Source organism: Lytechinus pictus, chromosome 1 (genome assembly GCF_037042905.1).
Source record: "Lytechinus pictus isolate F3 Inbred chromosome 1, Lp3.0, whole genome shotgun sequence".
NCBI classification, from domain to species: Eukaryota; Metazoa; Echinodermata; class Echinoidea; order Temnopleuroida; family Toxopneustidae; genus Lytechinus; species Lytechinus pictus.
Genome location: NC_087245.1, coordinates 37,967,232 through 37,978,334, shown reverse-complemented (window position 1 = coordinate 37,978,334; position 11,103 = coordinate 37,967,232). Strand labels below are relative to the sequence as shown.

The following is an 11,103-nucleotide window of genomic DNA, read 5'->3' as shown; positions in this document are numbered from 1 at the left end:
GAAGGGGTAGTCTTATAAAAGTCATTTCTAAGCTTTATTCTTATAAATCAACATAAATATATAATAATCTCATAAGCCTTATTTAAATAGTGCGAGTGCAAAGAGCGAGCTATTTTTTTTCAAAGTATTTTGTCCTAAAATTTCAATATTCTGGGCAATGTTTGTGATCCCAAACCAAATGTTTATCCACCAACTAAATAATTACTGCGAGCGCGAAGCGCGAACAGAAAATTTTAATATATGTTTTTATCTGATCAAAAAGGGATCTGTTAACGGCTGACTATATAGTTAGCCATGAAGACCTTACATTTTTTCAACAATCAAATAATGTGAGCGAAAAGCGTGAGCTGAAAATTTTGACATTTCTAGACGAAGTATGGAAATTCTAAGCACTTTTTGTAATCGTGATAAGGATAAGTATATAACTTAACAATTTATGCGAGCGCGAAGCGCATGCGGAAAAAATCGAGATTTCCACCTAAAAATGGGACACTGCTAATTTTTTGTAAATCATGAAAATGATAATTGGAAATATTTCTACATTAATAATGCGAGCACAAAGCGCGAGCAGAAAATGTTTGATATATTGGATGATTTATACCGTGTTTACACTTAATCGGCTTTTGCATCGGCTCGCGGTTCTGAACCGTGAGCTGTAACAGCGTGTAAACGCAGTGCAAGATAAACCAAAAGCCGATTCTGCATCGACTTTTGGTTCTGAACCAAAAGCCGATCAAGACTGTTACCGTGTTTACACTTAATCGGCAATTGGTTCTGAACCAATTGCCGATGCAGAATCGGCATTTGGATTGCGTTTACACGTTGTTACAGCTCACGGTTCAGAACCGCGAGCCGATGCAAAAACTTGAAATGATACGCATACCTACAATATACGTCATAATAAAGACAACGCTGGATCAGTGCGCTAACAAATACGTCACAATGGTAAAGTAATTGAAATGCGCACAAATTGCCGGTGCAGAATCGGCTTTCTGTTTACACGTAGTAAAAAAGCCGATTCTGCATCGGCTCGCGGTTCAGAACCTACTACTTTGGTGGTGCAAATTGCCGGTTCTGAACCGCGAGCCGATTCAAGTTACTCGCGTTTACACGCTATGAAAAAGCCGATGCTGCATCGGCTCGCGGTTCAGAACCGCGAGCCGATTCAAATGCCGATTAAGTGTAAACACGGTAAGTGTAATCACGGTTTAAAATAGAGAACAAGCTGCGTATCTGAATAAACATGCGCGACCTAGAATCTGGGCATTAATTACTTTTTTTATCATGAAAATCAATAAAGCGAGTGCGAAGCGCGAGCTTAAAACATTTGATATTCCGATCTGAAAAAGGGACAATTTAAGCTCTGTATTTCAAGCACTTTGTAGGAAAATTGTGAGGTGGATATGGATCACAGTTTAAAATAAGCTGATATGTTTTAATATTATTCCTTTTAGCTTTGACATATAGGACCGGGACATCCTAAGAACATTTTGTCATCAAATGAAAATGATGACTATCTTCCTATTTCTCTTCCTAAGCACGAAATAAAACTTGTCGATATTCCATTCTAAAAAAATGACATAGTGATTATTAAATCAATATCTTATTTATTAATGTAATAAGCCTAATGAGAGCGCGAAATCTCTTAATATTATGGCTTGAAAACTGGACATTTAAAGCACTTTTGTAATTATGATGCACGAGTTAATATATTTTCAACAATCAATGCGAGCGCAAATCGCAAGCCGAAATTTTTGTTAAACTGTCATGAAATGAGGATTTTAAGTAGTTTGTTATAGAATTAATATTGAGATAATATTATACATAACTCACCAGGTTTATATGAAAGAGAGGGGGAAAGGAACGCCCCCTTCTGCCGATCCGCTTGAGACAACATCATACCTTCTAATTTCTTCTTTCTATTTTTTTTAAATATATTTCTTGTACATATACCATCTCAAGATCTTATGTATTTTTTATAGTAATTCCTATTGGTTTTTATAGTGTAAACAGATTTTACCTTTTATGATTATAATATACGTGTTGAGGACCCCACTGGAAATAAGCTTTCGAACTATTCTGTTAAAGATTACTGACTTTTATTTTTTAATTTCATTTATTTATTTATTCATTTATTCATCTATTCATTTATTCATTTATTCATTTAATCATTTATTCATTTATTCTAATTCATTATTATTTTTTGGGGGAGGGGTCCTTTCAATCATCATACAATTATCGTTCCGAATCCTCCTTCATTCAGGTTATGTAAATTAAATACTAAAATATTAAATTAAGAGGAAAGGAAGACACTGTAATTTTACAGCTACAACTAGTATTTATTTGCGGAAAAAAAAGGTATTTCTTTTTTATCTTAAGACCATTCCGGGGACATTCATACTAGTTTATAGTCAAAGAAATGAATTTTGTCAGGAACTCCTTGGCTGCAGTAAATAAATATTGTTTTTAAAAATGGATAACCGTTATTAATAAAGTATCATATCCATCTTTAGTCGAAGTGCCAGGAATGAGCTCTTGCAAACCAATTCTGCACATTGAAGAATAAACGCTGACTAAACAAAAGATAATTATAAACTCATTGAAATTGCCATTGCATACAATGACATGTTCAAATGAAATTGGAATCATGCAGTATACACAAAGAAAACTCAGACCATGACACCCATCATGATTTTTGCATACAATATGATTCTATAACATATATTTTCATCAGGACAATTGTAATAGATATGCGCTACGTATATACAGTCAATGTGAGTATGTTACATAATGCAATCTTGACCTAAATTTGCCTTTTGGTAATTCAGGAAAGAAATAATAATTCTCGAAAATGAAATCATTTATGTGTCAGGTATATTCCGAGCGTTTTTTCCAAAATCGTTAAACCGTTAATTTCACAGATTAAGTGTCAAAATTAAGCACTAAAGTGCGAAGTGATCATTACAAGGGGAAAAGGTACGTGGAAAAGACCACCTTACACCAGTATGGGACTAGATATCCGTCCCCGCAGACACGGCGATCAGCCCGTGTGCGCACGCTAAAATTTATCATTCTGCGGCTCGTGTGCTAGGAATGAACTTGATTTTTCTCTCAATTACGAAACTCATCGTGGAAAAGGTTATCCAACATGCATTGATATACTCGTAGAATTTATCGTCATGTATCATTTACAACACAAAACATAGAATATAACTCTTCTTTCGGAGAACTATTAGTAAGTTGTTCGAATCTAACGATTTTCTTTTAAAAATTTACCTGATTTCAAATGCCTGTCATTTCCTTAAAAAAACTAGAATAAATAATCCACCACCGTTATCAGTTATGAAAAATTCTAGGAAATGTACTAAGATGCTTTTAAAGAAAATAAAAAATTAAGGTGATTCAAAAATAAGGATTTTGCAATGCTATATCAAATTTCTGTTATATTTTCATCAATTTTGGGATTGCATCGAAATGACTGATAATTCGACGTTTTACCAACACTTGATTTTAAATTTGGTATATGTTGGTACACTGATAGTCAACGTAAATGATAATCATTCATAGCCTCACTGAAATTTAACGATTCCATTGTTTTTATGATTTTAATGTCGCAGACATTTTAGAGAGTGAGCAAAGTGATGCTCACGAACGTCGCTAACAATACGGCTAGGCGGGAAGGCCTTTCAATGGCGCGCTCCACTGATTTGAGGCCGTGAACATACGTGCCTTGAGTACAAATTACCGTGTGTTGCTGCCCTCTAAGCCATATACCGTATATCAAATTTGATACGAAAGTCGTTCAAAATAATTATAAAGCCATGCAAAGGCGCCCAATCCTTGAACGACTTTTGCATGCCTGGCAGCTATTATTTCTCGGGCCGGGGGCACTAGCTGAGCTGTAAGTAATGGTGTGTATTCACAAATCATCAGAGCCCCCCCTCACCAAAAAAATATTCGGGTGGGGCAAAATGATTTTTTGCCCCACCCCTGGATGTATTACCCTATAAAAAGTTGGAAAATAATAAATAACAGTTGCGTACAGATGGGGGGCTTGGGGCACTTCCCCCCCCCCCCCCACCACCACCTCTCAAAAAAAAAATCATGACCAATAAAAAAATGAAAAAAGGGGGAAAGAAAGAAAAAGAAGGGGAAAGAAAGGAGGAAAAATAAGAGGAGGGAGACAAGTGAATAAAATAAGGTCAGGGGAAGTCTTGGAAAATTATTTTAAAAAATATTTCATGTCGTACGTGCACTAGATTAAATTTTTGCTCGCGCTCGCATTACCTGTTCAATGAGATACACATCTTGCTCAATAGGCTGATATGTAGCTTAAGATATCAAGTTTACAAAGCATATTTCAGCTCAGACATCGAGTATTCAATATTTTCTTTTATTTACAAATTGATTTTTTTAAGTGCTCTGTAAAATGTCCATTTTATGTTTTAACATCGTTTGCAGTTTTTTGCGCTGTGCGCTCGCATTATTTTATTTGCCAAGTAGGCCTACATGTTGTTGTTGTTTATTCCATAAGATGATATTAATTCTATAACAAACTAGTTAAAACCCCTCTTTTATGACAGTTTATCAAAAATTTCGTCTCGCGATTTCCGCTCGCATGGCACGGTCACCACAACAGGGAGTCTTTAGGAAATTGGGTCCGTGCATGAGCTATACCTTTATCGAATGGAATAAACAATAAAGGAAAAGTTCAGTGCAAGATTCTTTTTTTTAATCTGAGAACACGTCTCACAAAGAGTTGGGATTATTTTTAAGTTTAGACCAAAATGAAGACAGTCAAAACTCTCCTTGGAAGTTGAACCTGTGATGATGACTAGATATCCATCATTATGCTACAATCGAAGTAATAGTACATTAAGTCTATGACTTGTGCGTATCAATTAAAAGATTACACTTTGAAAAAAAGTACTGGGAATGGAAAAATATATAAACAGCATGGGATAATTTTTTCACATTTGTTCTTGAGTTTGGGTCTCATTTATCAAATGAAAGTAAAAGTTTGGACAGAATGTTACACTTGAGTGAGCACTGATCATTTTTGTACAGCTCGCAGAAATCTGTTTGCTCAGAAATGCTCGTTTTCACGCTGTGTCAAGGAAAAAAGGCGAAAAACCTGAGCATGCTATAGCTGTATATTTTTCATACATTTCTTTTGCATTTTCAGCAAATTAAAATAAAACAGATACTTTAAACATTTTGTAACAACTTTGCCACCCAAATTAACATTTTAGTCCTATATAGGTATAAGCACAACCTATATACCTTTTTGTGCCAGCTGGATCTGAGGACATAACTAAATAAACAAAAGTTTGTTATACATACAAAATACAAAATGTTCATAAATTTATGCAAATTGTTATCAAAAATGGCCATTTTAAAGTCAGTATTTAAAAAATAGCTTGCTCTTCACGCTCACACCAATAATTTAGTGAGATATATATCATGCTCATAAAAGGTACTTTTAAATGATTCTTTTCAAGTCAACATGCAAAAAAAAAATAGCTCGCGCTTTGCGCTCGCGTCATTCTTTTCTTTTAAACTATAATGTAAAATTGTTTTTAATAACATATCCCATATAAAATTATGTCACAAATTTAAACTCGCGCTTCGTTTTCGCATTATCTACTTAGTGAGATATGACTAATTTCCTAGAATTCAGATCATCGTATACATTTCGACGGGCCTGGGTGTCACACCTACGCTCAATTGGTCGTATCGCCGCATACGATCGATCACCGGGTTATCATTCTACATAGGAGAAATTAACATTGTACTACGCCAGTACATGGTTATAAACATAATGACAATTATCATCGTCAAAGTATATACTGACAGCGAAATTAATTTGATTGAAATTATTCAAAACAATCTGTAACTACTGTATATGTCATCAAATGGTCCCATTAGCCGATCATGATCACCATCAAAAAATGAGGGTCTAAAAACAAACATAATATTGAAGTTCAAAGCAAAATCTATATACAAACTGCTTTATTACTTTTTAAAATAACACCCGTCATCAGTAGAATTAGGGATCGCTGTTTCGTCTGTCCAGATATAATCTAGGTGATAGGTCAAGAAAGTTGGGTAGCTTTGTGACAATATTGAGTGTCTCATGCTCATATAGATCTCACTCCGTCTCAGACTCAGATGGTGAGGATTTCTAGATCTGTACAAGACGGTAAACTTTTCAAAGTCAAGGTTAAAACCCTTGAAAATAGAAGTCAAAGCACAAACTATGTATTTCTGATAAAGGCAAAAGGTTATATTTTAGTTGAATAATTTTTAGAGGGCTGACTCCCCTGCCACTAGACTGAAAAAACCTAGACGAACTCCGAGGGGAGCATATCCCTGACCGAAGAAACAAATAAATAAAAAATATCCCTGACCGAAAAAATAAATAATAAAACATATCCCTGTCCGAAAAATAATATACCTGACCGGAAATAAATAAATAAAATATACACCTGACCGAAAACAGCTGAGCATATCCCTGACCGGCTGATTTTTCGGTCTACCCTGCCCCCCCCCCCCATCCAAACCCCATTGGAATTACACATATAAAAATCAATCCGATATGGATGTCACATGGATATACTCAAATAAAAAACTTGTGCCATTCAGTATGATATTATTTACAATTTATTTCAGTATAATTTTGTTGGTTTACAATTAGAAATAAAAATGGTTTCTTTCTGATAAAATTCAGGACCAAAAAAAAATACAATGTAGATTCTCAAAAAGATATCACTTATTTCCATTTCAAATTTACCTTGTCTCGAGACACCCAAAATTGATATATATATATATATCTTTACAACTGAATGTACCTTTGATCGACCTGTTTCAAAGTTTGTCTATCTTTAACATATCATCAAAATAATTGTTTTGTTTTTCAATAACACCACTCACTCTAACTATGAAGGATCCTGTACTGATCCACTCATAACCTGACTCACATTCAAATATGATATAACCAATATAACACTAAAGTCAAAAGCTTCTCGACCCTTTGTTCTAATCACATATTATAAAACACTTCATTTTCAAACAATACTGCGAACTCCATGCAGTTTACCATTTCACCAAGAACATCATAAATTCAAATATAATCTCAACTTCACTGTTATCATCAGAGTTTTTCTAAAACTGTCGTTTATTCCTCTGAACTATCGTTTGCCTCATCTCATCACTAACATTAACTGTGAGGATCTTGTATTGATCCATCCACAAACACAAGTGTTTATATCCAACATCAGTCAAGGACTGAGATAAATAAAAGCAACAACATATATCGAGAGTTCTCACTATAAAATCAGGTTTCTAAATAAATGAACTATTAATGTCCATCGGATTATCATTCTCATCCGTGTAGTTCTATCATATATTCCTGCTTCAGTTCGACAACCAATCACGTGTATACGTCACCAAAATCAATCGTATCTCTTGTTCGGTTACTCTCGGTGAATCTCGGGGAATCTCTGCGTCCTTCGCGACTTTCGGAAGTGCTCGGCTTCTATGACCAGAAGTCTCAGGGAATTACGTCCCACCTTGGCACAATCTAAAATTTAAATAAACCAAAACCCTTTCTACAATATATCCTAAAACAAATATTTCTTCTCTTACTTGTAAATAGCATTTATAAATCCAATTCAAACTTGTCTGAAGTTCATTCATTTATTTATCTTACTTTTTCAAACATTTGATTACTAACTAGTATAAGCTTTAACTTCAAATGTAACTTTTCAACAACATTAAAGTCTCTATAAACCCAAAAAAATGTATATTGATTTCTACAAAACTATCACAATAAATCACATCTTAATTCACATTATATTATACATGTTATTTTTCTTCTTCCTTTTTCTTTTTGTATAACAAAATTTAAGGATGGAAAAGTCATTTACACTCACCGATGACTTTCAGCAAAACAGGCTAAAAAATGATTTAAATACTGCTTTCTGACCTCATGCAGGTAATAAAGATTATCAGCTCACAAACTGGAAAATAAGGCTGCTCCAAAAGAAAAAAAGCCTAGAGATATGCCTTCAGAATGGTAAGCAAAAATAGCAATTTCTCTACTGGCTTCAGAACCATACGCTGTGTGCTCACCGAAGTTAAAAATGGTGTCTCCCAAAACCCAATGGAAAACTACTGCACACACACCCTTGCCCTAAACTATCCCAAGCAGCTGGTCAAAAGGAATGGATCCCTGCCAGGGACAAAAGGGACCTATCCAAGCACGGCATGGAAAAATCCACTGCCCTGGACAAAAGTAACTATTTCAATTAGCTATGGTCATCGATGGCAACCTAAATTAAAGAAGCTCTGCTCATTGAAGAGTAAAATCAAATTCCTGTCTCTATGCAACCTTGCTAGAGTACAAGATAAGGTTAAATAATTTTGCTAAAAAAATGACAAATAAATAAATAAAATAAAATGTATTTTCAATGTGACAATGGATTTGCATTGAAAGTACATTCTGACGTAAAATAATGACTTATAAAATGTGAAAATATTAATTGGGAAAGGAGAAAATGACCCAAATTCTCATGCAGGTACTTCGTAATATAACTGAAATATTATGGTACATACCGAATTGTATGCTGATCCATATTTGCTGAAAATATAGAATCTTCTCGAAAAATAGTCAAATTAAAAATCAATCTAATCAGCAAAAAAAAGTCGACTTCTTCTTTTTCGCACCTTCTGTTTCCTCATTTCACCCTCTCTTCTCATTTTCTCCGTTTTTTAAATTTTTCCTATTTCCTTCTTCCTCTTTGTATCTTATCTGCTCTATTTCTCGATCACACCCTCCTTCTCTAGTTAAGAGGCCGACACCGTCACTCTCTCTATCTGTGTGTTGATCTCTGTATAGTCCTACACTGTTCCTGTTCTGTTTATTACGTCGACTTTGTCATCCACGCGGAGTATCTCATTAATATTCATGAAAACGGTTAACAAAAGGTACGTAACGTTGACATTTGCAAATTGTCTTGCTTGATCGGTACGCTCGCTTGCATACAAGACAGTATTAAAAATATCCTGTATTGTGAGGGCCACTGCACATTATCCATTGACAGCTCTACCCGATGGCAGGTTGGAAATGCGATGTATCCACGGGTTCAAGTGGAAAAGTTTCGTGCTCGGTCTCTACGCTCCCTCGCATGAAAACGGTTTACGACTATTTTGAAGAGGTCGAAATCTGACACCCCCCCCCTTCTCATGCTTATATACCAAATTGTATTATGTATTATTGGTTTAAGGTATCAAGGTTGACTGTTGAACGTATGGATTAATCCATTTTACGGAAATCGAAATAACAGCCACCCTGCCCTCTCTGCCATACCAAATGGTATCCTAACTGGATTTATGCTTACAATACAAGCGCTTTATTCCAGTAAATAAACAAAATTGTTTCGCTCATGCTATGCGATCTCAATATTTATTAAATGAGATATGTTACGGAGATATTATGTTTCATCATCACAATTACAAAATGTGCTTAGTAAAAAAAATGTACCGTTATCAGGTCAATATAATTATCACATATTTCAGCACGCGCTTCGCGCTTGCATTATTTATATACATAAACCATGTTTTGGAGATGTGTTTTCTATTCATGATTACAAAATTTCCAGATAATATATCCCAAACTTCAGCTCGCCCTTCGCACCATTATTATTCATTTAGAGAGATATATACGTATCATGTTCATAAATTTCTGCAAATTACAATTTTAAGGTCAGTATCCCCCCCCAAAAAAAAAAAAAATAGCTTGCTTTAGCGCTCACACCAATAAATTGGTGAGATATGTATCATGCTCATAAAACAATACTTAAAATGTTCCTTTTCAAATCAATATGTAAAATAAAATCACCTCGCGCTTCGCGCTCGCATTATTCTTTTCTTTTAAACGGGATATGCCTTGGAGATAATATAAAGATGTGGTTAATAAAATATCCCGTCTTCAGCTGATATATCACAACTTTCAACTTGTGCTTCGTTTTCCCATTATCTATAGTGAGATATATTTATTCTCCTGCGGTACATCGTAGAGCAGGAAAATTTTGTATATGCACATTCATGAATGATTACGTAACAGGTTCTGTGGCGAGTGGCCACGAGCCCGCGGAAGCGGGAAGGTTTGAATATTTTATGCAGGTGGAAGTTTATTGTGCTTGAGGAGAAAGGAATGTCGGGGAAGGTATAATTGGGAAGGAGAAAAGCGTGGTAGCCATTCTAGTTTTGTCAGATCTTCTTACAATAATTTTAAAATTTAAAAAAATTTAGAACGGTTAAAATTGTTGTTCATAAATCGATTCAGCTCATTTTTTGACCAGAATTCTTTTAAGGCCATTTTCCATTAGGTTTTTCCAGAGCATTTTCCTTATACAGTTTATCTCTGGTTTTTCACCCTAGGAAATCGGTCTGGGTATGGAACTTAAGGAAAGAGTTCCATATCGTTTATAGGACAGATCAAAATTAATCTTATTCTAGATATGAAAAATAATATAAGTTGATATTTTGATCGGGTTTTTAGATAATTTTGATTGTCTCAAGTTTTCAAATGATTATGTGGCAAGAAGACATTGGTAATAAAAGCATGCTCGGTCTTTAATTCTGGCAGGCTACTCCCTGATTATTGATGTAACATGGTTTTGTATGTTTTTTGGGGATTGATGAGCGAGAAGGGGATACGGTAACGATATCAGGAAGTGAATATATATGACTCATTTCAAAGAATTTCAAATCATGTACCATTAGCTATCAAAATCATTCCGATGGCCCTGGGTGTGACAGTTAATCGCATAGGCCTATATACTCCTTCCGGGTGCGGGCCATCGTTCTACGAAAGGAGGAAATGACCTTATGGTAATAAAGATAATTACAGTTGATCACCGTCAAAGTATGATAGACTGAAAGCGAAATCATTGAAAGCGAAACAATTGAAATCATTCAAAATAACCTGTAACACTGTTGTCAAAGTAATACCCCTTTAGCCGATCAGAGAATGAGAGTCTGAAGACGAAAATAATATTGAATTTCAAAACAAAATCGAAACAAACTGCATTTCCTCAA

At 34.8% G+C, this 11,103-nt stretch overlaps 1 long non-coding RNA gene across 1 annotated transcript; it reads right to left on the bottom strand.

Annotated features, from left to right (window-relative positions):
* Positions 1 to 6,027: 6,027 nt before the first annotated feature.
* LOC135154726 (uncharacterized) lies at positions 6,028 to 8,413 on the bottom strand. The gene is made up of 3 exons (XR_010294110.1): positions 7,935 to 8,413; positions 7,450 to 7,582; positions 6,028 to 6,190 (listed from the first exon to the last, which is right to left on the bottom strand). It is a non-coding gene; the product is annotated as an uncharacterized LOC135154726 (long non-coding RNA).
* Positions 8,414 to 11,103: the final 2,690 nt, after the last annotated feature.